This window comes from Chlorocebus sabaeus, chromosome 12 (genome assembly GCF_047675955.1).
Source record: "Chlorocebus sabaeus isolate Y175 chromosome 12, mChlSab1.0.hap1, whole genome shotgun sequence".
In the NCBI taxonomy this organism is placed as follows: domain Eukaryota; kingdom Metazoa; phylum Chordata; class Mammalia; order Primates; family Cercopithecidae; genus Chlorocebus; species Chlorocebus sabaeus.
The window spans coordinates 100,617,538-100,630,164 of NC_132915.1; the positions used below are offsets into that span (position 1 = coordinate 100,617,538).

The 12,627-nt window shown below is 45.8% G+C and overlaps 1 protein-coding gene across 8 annotated transcripts in view; it reads left to right on the plus strand.

The window, feature by feature from the left end:
• Window positions 1-1,903: 1,903 nt before the first annotated feature.
• Window positions 1,904-12,627, plus strand: part of GAPVD1 (GTPase activating protein and VPS9 domains 1) — a 108,533-nt gene continuing 97,809 nt past the window's right edge. For 6 of the 8 annotated variants that reach the window (XM_073021921.1, XM_037994098.2, XM_037994099.2 and 3 more), the window contains exon 1: window positions 1,907-2,058. The gene's annotated coding sequence lies outside the window, so the exon portion shown is untranslated. Of the gene's footprint in view, window positions 2,059-6,657; window positions 6,745-12,627 lie in introns of all 8 variants that reach the window. The other 2 variants (XM_073021922.1, XM_037994101.2) reach the window with 2 other exon arrangements.

Here is a 12,627-nt window from a genome sequence, read left to right on the forward strand (position 1 = left end):
TGAAGAGGCCATTCTCTCTGGGAATCTCAGAATGCTTTGTACCTTGGCTTATTATGATGATCCTTAATCTGCGGAAGTTCCATGCCACCCTAGATCGTAAATTGTATCCTCTTGCCTATTTCATGCCAGTGGTGCATTGAGTAATGTCTTGTAACAGAGCTGACTGAATTCCTGAATGAGTTGAATGGCAACACAATAGCAATAACACCTGAGCAGTCTACCATGGGTGGTTCTATTACTACCTATGTAGTCATAAAACAAGGCAATAAATATGAAGCAATTATGTTAATGTTGTTGTTTTGTTTTGAGACAGGTTTCACTCTGTTGTCCAGGTTGGAGTTCAGTGGCATGATCACAGTTCACTGCAGCCTTGACCTCTTTGGGCTTGGTGATCTTCCCACTTCAGCCTCCCTAGTAGCTGGGACTACAGGTGCACGCCACCATGGCTGTCTAATTTTTGTATTGTTTTTGTAGAGATGGGGTTTCACTATGTTGCCCAGGCTGGTCTTGAACTTCTGGGCTCAAGCAATCCTCCTGCCTTGGCCTCGCAAAGTGCTGGGATTACAGGCATGTGCCACCATGCCCCTAAAGGGGACACATCAAGGGAGGTGAGTAGATGGAAAGCAGTTTGATTTGAAATAGCTGGGAAAATGATTATTACTTTTTTCCTTTTTTTTGCCTGGAGACTCCCAGTGTTGGTGGATATAATCATTGTTTTCAATTTTTTGAAGAGCTGTCAAGTGGAAGACATTCTGTATTACTCCAGGCAGCATAACTACCAGCAATGGAAGGAAATAAAGGGAAACAGATTTCAGCTCAGCAGGAGGCAGAACTTTCTAACATTTAGAGCTGTCCAACAGTGGAGCAGGCTGCATTACTTGAGGGAGTGAGCTCCCTGAAATTTGAACTGTTGAACCAGAAGATGACCATCTGGCTGAATGTATGAGAGGGAATTCCTGCCTGGGCGGCAGTTGCACTAGTGACCTTTAAGGAGGTATCTTGCAATTTTAAGGTTTCTAGACTGTTAACTCAGCTAACTTGACTTCTGAGTTACGCTGTTAAAAAAATTATTAGACAGCTCATCTATTGACTTACCTAAAATAACTGCATGGTCAAGTTTACCATAAGATTTTAGAAACTGAGAAGTGGGAAAGCAGATTTAATACTTAAAATCCAGATACCATCCAAACCAATTAATGGCACTTTGAACAAAAGGGCAGGGAGGGGCCGGGAGCGGTGGCTCATGCCTGTAATCCCAGCACTTTGGGAGGCTGAGGTGGGCGGATCACGAGGTCAGGAGATCGAGACCATCCTCGCTAACACGGTGAAACCCAGTCTCTACTAAAAATCAAAAAATTAGCTGGGCGTGGTGGGGGGTGCCTGTAGTCCCAGAGACTCGGGAAACTGAGGCAGGAGAATGGCGTGAACCTGGGAGGCGGAGCTTGCAGTGAGCCGAGATCGCACCACTGCACTCCAGCCTGGGCGACAGAGCGAGACTCTGTCTCTAAAAAAAAAAAAGGAAGGGAGGTTTGAGGTTTGTGAGTGGTGTGTGCGTGTGTGTTGAGAGAGAAAGAGAGAGAGACAAGAGAAAGAGAGTCATTCTTTCGAATAATGTGTCCTGGGCAACTGAGCGTTGTCACAGAAAGCATAAAACGCTCTACATTTTTGCTTTACACATACTTGCTCAGTCGGATTCTTCACTTCTAGCATTACTGCAGGCGGAAACCAGGGCTTAGGCCTGGTAAACAACCTTCCGGAAGACGATTCCGGACCCGGACACCCACGACCGCCTCAGCGGGCAGCTGACCTAGGGCTGCCTAAGGCGGAAGTGGGAGCCCCGGCCTCCCGGGCGGAACTACCGCTCCCAGGGGCGCCCGCGGCGCCGCGCACGCGCGCTGGCGTGGCGGCAGCGCCGCTGCAGGACGCAGGGAAGCCAACAGGCGAGTGGCGAAGGTGGCGGCAGCGGCGGCTGGGGCAGTCACCGGCGAGGGCGACGGCTCCGAGGCCGAGTGGCGGTCCGGCAGAATCCTCCGTGTCCTCATCCGCATGAGCTCCTTGGTGAGCGCGCGTCCCGATTTAGCCCGCGCGCGGTGCGCCGCTCCCTGCCTCGCGGCCGGCTTGCTCCGGCCTAGGGCCGCAGCCTGCCTCTGACGGCCGGGCCGTCCGGTCCAACTGACCCCGGGGTCCCGGGACCTTCCCGTCAGTGTCGGGCGAGGTGGGGTTTGGGGGACACTGGGTTAGGCCCACGGGAGAAATGTGGCGGCGCGCAGGAGCCAGGGCGGCCTGGGTCTAAGGAGAGGACGAGGCGCGTGGGGGATGGGATGGGAAGGGACTGGGGTACCGCTGAGCGGTCTCGGGTGGGGGCCAGAGACTAGAGGCCCGGCAGGTAGGGAACTGAGTACAGGAGGCGAGAACGAAATGGAATGTCTTTTGAGTGTCGCTGATAAAGATGTCCTGCTGCGGGGAAGCTTGACAAGCTGGACACACGGGTCTAGGGGCAGCCCACCTACCACAGACGCTCACCATACTTGGCATCTTTCCTCTTGCTGTCGGAGGTCTGAAAGTGAGGGAGCTGTTGGTTATTTCCATCCCTTTCGAGTTCACCTTTTATTGACTGGCAAAATTGTAATGGGTGCTGGCTAGGCAAACCACAGAAGTACACACAGGGTTCTGTGTATAAATGTGCATAAAAACAGGGAGACATAGTGATAGGTTCAGATGAGAACCAGGTCAAAGGAGGAATCAGTGTTTTTATTTTTAAATTTATGACGAAAATAAGTTCTGAGCAGGACTTTGAACTAGAGAGGGGTTTTAAACTGGAGTTCATTGACGGATAGAATTAGAAGGGTTCTTTCACTAGGATGATAAAATGACATCATTATTTTTATTGACTGCTATCTGAAACTTATTCTTTCCTTCAGTTGTGAATGTGGACAAGCCAGAGTAGAATTAGCAACGCGTATGACTTTGTCATCAATAAAAATTTCGAATATTTTTGTATCATATTTACAGTTGCAGACAGCTCAGAATATCATTTATGGTTATCACTTCTTTGAATTTCTGGTGTCACTAGACCCGCTGTTAAGACCTTATTATTTAATGTGATAGTAAGGCTGTACATATATTATTACCATATTAGTTTGTTAAGTTGTGTTGCTAATATTTCTGTGTAATTGGCTTCCCTTGCAATCCCATGTATTTAATTATGCATTTAAAAGAAATCTGAGAACGGGACCATAGGCTTCACCAGACTGCCAATGAGGTCCATGCACAAAAAGATTAAGAACTCCTGAAATACTTTGGGGGGCTGAGGCGGGCGGATCACTGAGGTCAAGAGATGGAGACCATCCTGGCCAACATGGTGAAACCCATCTCTACTAAAAATACAAAAATTAGTTGGGTGTGGTGGCCTGTGCCTGTAGTCCCAGCTACTCAGGAGGCTGAGGCAAGAGAATCGCTTGAGCCCGGTAGGTGGAGGTTGCAGTGAGCCGAGATCACGCCACTGCACTCTCAGCCTGTCGACAGAGTGAGACTCCGTCTCAAAAACAACAACAAAAACCCTCCTGAAATAGAAGTAAGTTTTTTTGAATCTATAAGTCTACTTAGAAGAACATCTGAGTCATTGAAGTCAGACAGGATGACAGCGTAGACGAAAGAGAATTTCATAATCAGGAGATAAAAGATTTGGATGGGATCAGAGTAGCCTTTTTTTTTTTTTTTTTTTTTTTTTGGTTTTGAGATGGAGTCTGGCTCTGTTGCCCAGGCTGGAGTGCAGTGGCGTGATCTCCGCTCACTGCAACCTCAGCCTCCCAGGTTCAAGTGATTCTCGTGCCTCAGCTTCCTGAGTAGCTGGGACTACAGGCACCCACCACCACGCCCAGATAATTTTTATATTTTTAGTAGAGGCAAGGTTTCACCATGTTGGTAAGGCTGGTCTCAAAGTCCTGACCTCAGGTGATCTGCCTGCCTCGGACTCCCAGAGTGCTGGGATTACTGATGTGAGCCGCCGCGTCCTGCCGAGAGTAGTTATTTTGAAAGAACAGACCATAGATGTTTCATTCAGGGTAATGGGGAGTGAACAAAATAATTGGAAGAAGACAGGGAAGTGAGTATGTTGGCCTTTAATTTTTGTATTAAGGCACCTCCCCAGTTCCAAGTGATTGCAGCTCTGTAAGCTCTGATGTTCTGATGTAACCCTGTGAAAAGAAATTTTACTGTTTGCTGGTTTTCTTTAAATCATGGAGGTGGAATTTTGTTTTTTTGGGACGGAGTTTCACTCTTGTTGGCCGGGCTGGAGTGCAATGATGTGATCTCGGCTCACTGCAACCTCCGCCTCCTGGGTTCAAGCAATTCTGCTTCAGCCTCCTGAGTAGCTGGGATTACAGGAGTGCACCACCACGCCCGGCTAATTTTTGTTTTTTTTAGTAGAGACGGGGTTTCGCCATGTTGACCAGGCTGGAATCAAACTCCTGACTTTGTGATCTGCTCACCTCGGCCTCCTAAAGTGCTGGGATTACGGGCGTGAGCCACCGTGCCTGGCCCTAATTTTTCTATCTTTAAATGAAAAACAGGAGAATCTCTCTTGAAATATGTTTTTTGGGCCAGGCATGGTGCGCATGCCTGTAATCCCAGCACTTTGGGAAGCCGAGGTGCGTGGATCACCTGAGGTCAGGAGTTTGAGACCAGTCTGGCCAACATGGTGAAACCCTGTCTCTACTAAAAATACAAAAATTATCTGGACGTAGTGGCGGGCACCTGTAATCCCAGCTACTTAGGAGGCTGAGGCAGGAGAATTGCTTGAACCCAGGTGGCGGATGTTGCAGTGAGCCGAGATTGTGCCATTGCACTCCAGCCTGGGCTACGGTAAGAGCAAAACTCCGTATCAAAAAAAAAAAAAAAAAAAAAAAAGGTGCGGGCGTGGTGGCTCATTCCTGTAATCATCCCAGCACTTTGGGAGGCCAGGGTGGGTGGATCATGAGGTCAGGAGTTCAAAACCAACCTGGCCAAGATGGTGAAACCCCATCTCTACTAAAACTACAAAAATTAGCCAGGTGCCTTGGTGGTTGCCTGTAATCCTAGCTACTTGGGAGGCTGAGGCGGGAGGATCGCTTGAACCTGGGTGGCAGAGGTTGCAGTGAGCCGACATCGTGCCACTGGGAGACAGAGTGAGACTCTGCCTCAAAAAGAAAAACAGAAACGAAAAACAAAAACAAAAAACCCAAAAGCCGTTTTACTCTTGCTATTAACTTTCTTTTCATATGTGAACTATAGAGTTGAAAATTTGGTAAGTCATTTTCTTGAAATTCGTTTTCAAATTCTTATTTGCTTCATTTTGGCATTAGCCTTCTCACTGACAAATCTCTCTTAACATTTTCTTCAGACTGTGTGTGGCTTGAAATTTTTACCTGTTTGTAAACAACCTGTCAACATCTTGAAGGAGATTTTTTTTCCCCTCTAAGATAATAGCAATAATAGAAAACCACTACAGTGCACTTTTTCTGGAAAAAATGAAGGGGGAGTATGAAAAGGTAGAGAAAACTTTTTATGAAGCAGATAATTGGTACTGGAACAGTTTATGTTGAGTTGAACACACCATATTGTAAGTCACTGCCTCGGAGAGATCTTCCCTGTCACTTTCTGCATCCTTACATCACTCTCTTTGTCATTCTTTGTCCTCTTCCCCTTTATTTTCTTTATAGCGTGCTTCTATCTCTTATTATGTCGCTTGTACGTGTATTTATAGAGTATTTTAATCTTTTTCTTTTTTTCCTTGAATGTTAGCTTCATGACGATAGAGACTTTGTCTTCACTGCTGTTCCAGAATAGTGGATGGCACACAATAGGTGCTAAGTAAATACTTGCTGATTAAATAAATGAATGGATGAGTTTATAGAAGCTAAGTATTTTATTTCTAAGAATAAAGCACATCCATTTAAAATCTTGCAAATCTTATTAGACATACTGGGTTGAATTTCATCTTATGTTTTTCATCTTACTTTTTTTTTTTTTTTTGAGATGGAGTCTTGCTCTGTCACCCAGGCTGGAGTGCAGTGGCACGATCTCAGCTTACTGCAACCTCTGCCTCCCAGGTTCAAGTGATTCTCCTGTCTCAGCCTCCCCAGTGGCTGGGACTACAGGTGCCTGCCACCATACCTGGCTAATTTTTGTATTTTTAATAGGAACCAGGTTTCACCATGTTGGTCAGGCTGACTTCGAACCTCCTGACCTCAAGTGATCTGCCTGCCTCAGCCCCCCAAAGTGCTGGGATTACAGGAGTGAGCCACCACGCCTGGCCATCGAACCTCCTGACCTCAAGTGATCTGCCTGCCTCAGCCCCCCAAAGTGCTGGGATTACAGGAGTGAGCCACCACGCCTGGCCATCTTACATTTTTTTAAATACAGAAAATTATTTCCCAGCACTATGTTGTGCTTTTGTGAGCATTTGGTTTCATTTGGGGACTAATCATTCTTGGTACATGCTGCCATGTAGGTTTGATTATTCTTCACTTTGTATGATGTAATAAAAGGGAGAATCTGTAGGTGAAGTTCTTGTTTTGCTTAGGTTCTTTTACCTTTTACTGTGTGATCCTAGATTGTTTTATTTCTCCTCATTCTTCTTCCTTCTTTCTTCGTTCTTTTTTTTTTTTTTGAAACAAGGTCTTGCTGCATTGCCTAGACTGGACTTGAACTCCTGGACTCAAGTGATCCTCCTGCCTCAGCCTTACCAAGCAGCTAGGACTATAGGTAGGCACCACCACGCCTGGCATTGTTTCTTTTTGTTTTCTTTTTTTTTTTTTTTTTTTTTGAGAGGGAGTCTCACTTTGTCTCCCAGGCTGGAGTGCAGTGGCATGATCTCGGCTCACTGAAACCTCTGCCTCCCCGGTTCCAGCGATTCTCCTGCCTCAGTCTCCCTCCTGGGCTGGAACTACAGGCAGGTGCCATGACGGCCAGCTAATTTTTGTATTTTTTAGTAGAGACGGGATTTCATCATGTTGGCCAGGCTGATCTTGAACTCCTGACCTCGTGATCTGCCTGCCTCGGCCCCCCAAAGTGCTGGGATTACAGGCTTGAGCCACTGTGTCCAGCTGCATTGTTTCTTAATTGCTCTCTTATTCAGTATGTTGAGGGCCACAAATTTGCTTCTATCAAAATGAAAGCAAAGGAGCTCTAGAAAGCAATATTGGTGCTAGAATTAGCACTGAATTACAATCAGTGTAACTGATTAGTAATCAAGGAAGTGAAAGCCAAAATAAGTGAAAATATGTTTTTCACATCAGATTTATTAAAAAAATTTCATGTCTGGGCTGGGTGCAGTGTCTCACACCTGTAATCCCAGCACTTTGGGAGGCCGAGGTGGGCGGATCACCTGAGGTCAAGAGTTTGAGACCAACCCGGCCAACATGGTGAAACCCCGTCTCTACTAAAAATATAAAAATTAGCTGGGTGTGGTGGCACATGTCTGTAATCCCAGCTACTTGGGAGGCTAAGGCAGGAGAATCCCTTGAACCTGGGAGGCTGAGGTTGCAGTGAGCTGAGATCACACCACTGTACTCCAGCCTGGGCAACAGAGTGAGACTCCACCTCAAAAAAAAAAAAAAAAAAAAATTCATGTCTGACAATATCAAATATTGGTGAAGATGTGGCAAAAATGGTAATTTTGGAAACTACTGGCCAGGCGTGGTAGCTTCTGCCTGTAATTTTAGCACTTTTGGAGGTTGAGGGCCACTTGAGACCATGAACTGGGGAGTTCAAGAACAGCCTGGGCAACAAAGTGAGACCCCCATCTTTATTAAAAAAGAAAAAATTTATAAAAAAATTTTAAAAAAAAGAAACTGCTACCAGTTACTGTTGGGAGGAGGAAAAACTGTTGGTTGAGCATAAACTGGTACAGCTGCTTTTGGAGACAGTATTTGCAGCAAATACTGTCAAATAAAGGTGAAAATAAGCATACTCTATAATTTCATGTCTATAAGGGAATACGAATGGGAGGTAGTGGCAAAGGGGATGATATCTACAATTTTTTTTTTTTTTTTTAGACGGAGTCTCACTCTGTCGCCCAGGCTGGAGTGCAGTGGCGCGATCTCAGCTCACTGCAAGCTCCACCTCCCAGGTTCATGCCATTCTCCTGCCTCAGCCTCCCGAGTAGCTGGGACTACAGGCGCCCGCCACCACGCCCAGCTAATTTCTTGTATTTTTTAGTAGAGACGGGGTTTCACCATGTTGGCCAGGATGGTCTTGATCTCCTGACCTCGTGATCCGCCCGCCTCGGCCTCTCAAAGTGCTGGGATTACAGACGTGAGCCACTGCGCCCAGCCCAATAGCTATAATTTTTTTTTTTTTTGAGGCTAGACACAACTGTGACAATTAACAGTTAATTCTGGGAGGCAGAATATACGTGCTAAATTATTATTTGTATCTTTCCCTATTTTCTGCTGTTTTGTTTTTTTCTTTTTGTTTGTTTTTTGAGATAGAGTCTTGCTCTGTGGTCCAGGCTGGAGTGCAGTGGCGCCATCTCAAGTCACTGCAACTTCCCCCTCCTGGGTTCAAGAGATTCTCCTGCCTCAGCCTCCTGAGTAGCTGGTACTACGGGCACGTATCACCACACCTGACTAGTTTTTTGTATTTTTAGTAGAGATGGAGTTTCACCATGTTGGCAAGCCTGGTTTTGAACTCCTCACCTAAAGTGATCCCCCTGCCTTGGCCTCCCAAAGGGCTGGGGTTACAGGCATGAGCCACTGAACCCAGCAGATTTTGTTTTTTTGTAATCCATAACTTTTAAATATTATTTTTGCAACTCTTTGAAAAATTGTAAGCCTACAGAAGAGTTGTTCAGCAAACATTCATATATCTTTCACCTAGATTTGCTGTTAACATTTTGCCATGTTTACTTTATACATAGAAGATGTACATTTTACTTTGGGAATCCGAGATGGACATTACTTGAGCCCAGGAATTTGAATTTTGAGACAAGTCTTGCTCTGTTGTCTAGGCTGGAGTTCAATTGCACTATCAGGGATCATTGCAGCCTTGACATCCTGGGCTCAAGCGATCCTCCCACCTCAGCCTCCTGAGTAGGTTGGGATGCGCCACCATACCCAGTTAATTAATTGTTGTAATTTTTATTTTTTGAGATGGAGTTTCGCTCTAGTTGCCCAGGCTGGAATACAATGGCACAATCTCAACTCATCGCAGTTTCCACCTGCTGTGTTCAAGCAATTCTCCTGCCTCAGCCTCCCGAGTTGCTGGGATTACAGGCATGTGCCACCATGCCCAGCAAATTTTGTATTTTTAGTAGAGATGGGGTTTCACCATGTTGATCATGCTGGTCTTGAACTCCTGACCTCAGGTGAACTGCCCACCTTGGCCTCCCAAAGTGCTGGAATTAGAGGGGTGAGCTACCACGCCCAGCCAATTAAAAAAATTTTTTTTTTTTTTTTTTTTTTTTAATTACTGGGGAGACAGGATCTCCCTGTGTTCCCCAGGCTGTTCTCGAACTCCTGGGCTCAAGCAATCCTCCCAGCTTGGCCTCCCAAAGCTTCGGGATTACAGGTGTGAGCCACTACTCCTAGCTGCTAGACTTTAAAATAAACTTTATTTGACCAAGCGCAGTGGCTCACACCTGTGATCCCTGCACTTTGGGAGACTGAGGCGGGTGAATCACCTGAGGTCAGGAGTTTGACACCAGCCTGGCCAACATGATGAAATCCCGTCTCTACTAAAAATACAAAAAATTGTCCAGGCACAGTGGCTTACGCCTGTAATCCCAGCACTTTGGGAGGCCGAGGTGGGTGGATCATGAGGTCAGGAGATCGAGACCATCCTGGCTAACACTGTGAAACCCCATCTCTACTAAAAATACAAAAGATTAGCTGGGTGTGGTGGCAGGCGCCTGTAGTCCCAGCTACTGGGGAGGCTGAGACAGAAGAATGGCGTGAACCCGGGAGGCGGAGCTTGCAGTGAGCTGACCTTGCACCACTGCACTCTAGCCTGGGCGACAGAGCAAGACTCCATCTCAAAAAAAAAAAAAAAATTAGCTGGGCGTGGCGGCTCGCGCGTGTAATCCCACCTACTCAGGAGGCTGAGGCAGGAGAATCACTTGAACCTGGGGTTGCAGTGAGCCGAGATCAACACCACTGCACTCTAGCCTGGGCAACAAGAGCAAAACTCAGTCTCCAAAAAAGAAAAAAAAAAACCAAAAACCCCCAAGAACTTTATTCTCCTGGTGCTTGCTTTCTTTTTTTTTTTTTTTTTGAGACGGAGTCTCGCTCTGTCACCCAGGCTGGAGTGCAGTGGCCGGATCGCAGCTCACTGCAAGCTCCGCCTCGCAGGTTCACGCCATTCTCCTGCCTCAGCCTCCCGAGTAGCTGGGACTATAGGCACCCGCCACCTTGCCCAGCTAGTGTTTTGTATTTTTTAGTAGAGACGGGGTTTCACCGTGTTAGCCAGGATGGTCTCGATCTCCTGACCTCGTGATCCGCCCGTCTCGGCCTCCCAAAGTGCTGGGATTACAGGCTTGAGCCACCGCGCCCGGCCTCTCCTGGTGCTTTCTTAGCCACTGTCACAGCGTTGTCACGTCTCACTTTACCCAGCTGGCTCCACTGAGGATTTGTGAGCTGCTCTCCAGTGATGGCACATAGTTCTTATTACCTTACAAGGTGACACTACCTAATCATGGCATTCTGGAAATTGTGACAATATGTACTGATCTTTTGTTGGTGCAACTAACAATAAAAAACTTGCTGCTCTGTAAATGTATGCTTCAGTTTAATTAGTTTATTTGGAATAATTACCCCTAATATTGATTTTTGTTTTTGTTTTAGAGACAAGGTCTTGGTCTGTCATGCAGGCTGGAGTGCAGTGGCGTGATCACAGCTCACTGCAGCCTCCACCTCCCTGACTCAAGAGATTCCCCTGCCTCAGCCTTCCCAGTAGCTGGGACCACAGGCATATGACACCATGCTTGGCTAATTTTTGTATTTTGTATTTTATTTTTGTTTGACAGGACGAGTTTTAAATACAAGTTTTGTATTTTTTGTAGAGGTAGGGTTTTGCCATGTTGCCCACACTGGTGTCGAACTCCTGAGTTCAAGTAATTCATCTGCCTCGGCCTCCCAAACTACTGGGATTACAGGCATGAGCCACTGCGCCCAGCCACTCATACTGTTTGTAGATAGTTTAATAGTGAAAGTAGGTACATTCCAGTGGTAACACATTCAGTTTATTATTTTTTCCTTTTTCTTTTTTTTTTTCTTTAGGGGTAAGTGTACTGGAGAGAGTTGGTTATACATTCTAGGAATCTCAAAGGTAAAGTAGGATTTAAAAATAATTTTTTAAATAATTTTTTTAAGTTTGCATACAGCTACAGATTTTTAATTTTTATGTAAGTGGAATCTTTTTTTTTTTTTTTTTTTTAAGACATATTCCTCACTCTGTTGTCAGAGTGCAGTGGTGCTATCATAGTTCACTGCAGCCTCAAACTCCTGGCCTGAACAGGGTGATCCTCCTGCCTCAGCCTCCTGAGTAGCTGGGAATATAGGAGCATGCTACTTTGCCCAGCTGAGTCCTTCTTATTTGCTTTGGACAGACTAGTACTTGAAAAAATAATTTTCAAATGTTTAGTTGAGTATTTTTTTTTCCTTCAAGTTTTTGGAGGCTGTTTTTTTGTCATACACATCTCCTTCTCTGGAGTTAATTTTCAGTTATGTATGTTTTACACTTGAACTGCCTAAATTGTGTTTGCATAGAATTATTTTCAACTTTAACTCCTTAAGTAATCCTTTTCAAGATATTTTAGTTTTTTTTTTTTTGAGTTGGAGTCTCGCTGTGTCACCCAGGCTGGAGTGCAGTGATGCCATCTCAGCTCACTGAGCCTCAGCCTCCCAAGTAGCTGGGATTACAGGTGCCACCATGCCCTGCTAATTTTTTGTATTTTTAATAGAGACAAGGTTTCACCATGTTGGCTAGGCTGGTCTTGAACTTCTGACCTCTAGTGATCCACCCACCTCAGCCTCCTGCAGTGCTGGAATTACAGGCATAAGCCACCGTGCCTGGCTTTTTTTTTTTTTTTTGAGACAGAGTCTTGCTCTGTTGCCTAGGCTGGAGTATAGTGGCGTGATCTCTGCTTACTGCAACCTCTGCCTTCCAGGTTCAAGTGATTCTCTTCCCTCAGCCTCCCTGGTAGCTGGGATTACAGGCGCCCGCCACCACATCTGGCTAATGTTTTGTATTTTTAGTAGAGACAGGGTTTCACCATGTTGGCCAGGCTGGTCTCAAACTCCTAATCTCAAGTGATCTGCCCGCCTCAGCCTCCGAAAGTGCTGGGCTAGGCTCAAGCCACCATGCCTGGCCAGATGTTTTAATTTGTAAAGGAACTAGGACCAAAAAGTTTGTACTGTATACACATTTTAGAATAAGTTTTAGGCACCTAGCTGTTTGATTTCTGGTAACTAAGATTATAGTCAGTTAAAATTTACTGCTGGCCAGACACAGTGGCTCATGCCTGTAATCCTAGCACTTTGGGAGGCCGAGGCGGGTGGATCATTTGAGGTCAGGAGTTTGAGTCCAGCCTGGCCAACATGGAGAAACCCTGTCTTTACTAAAATTACAAAAATTAGCTGGGCATGGTGG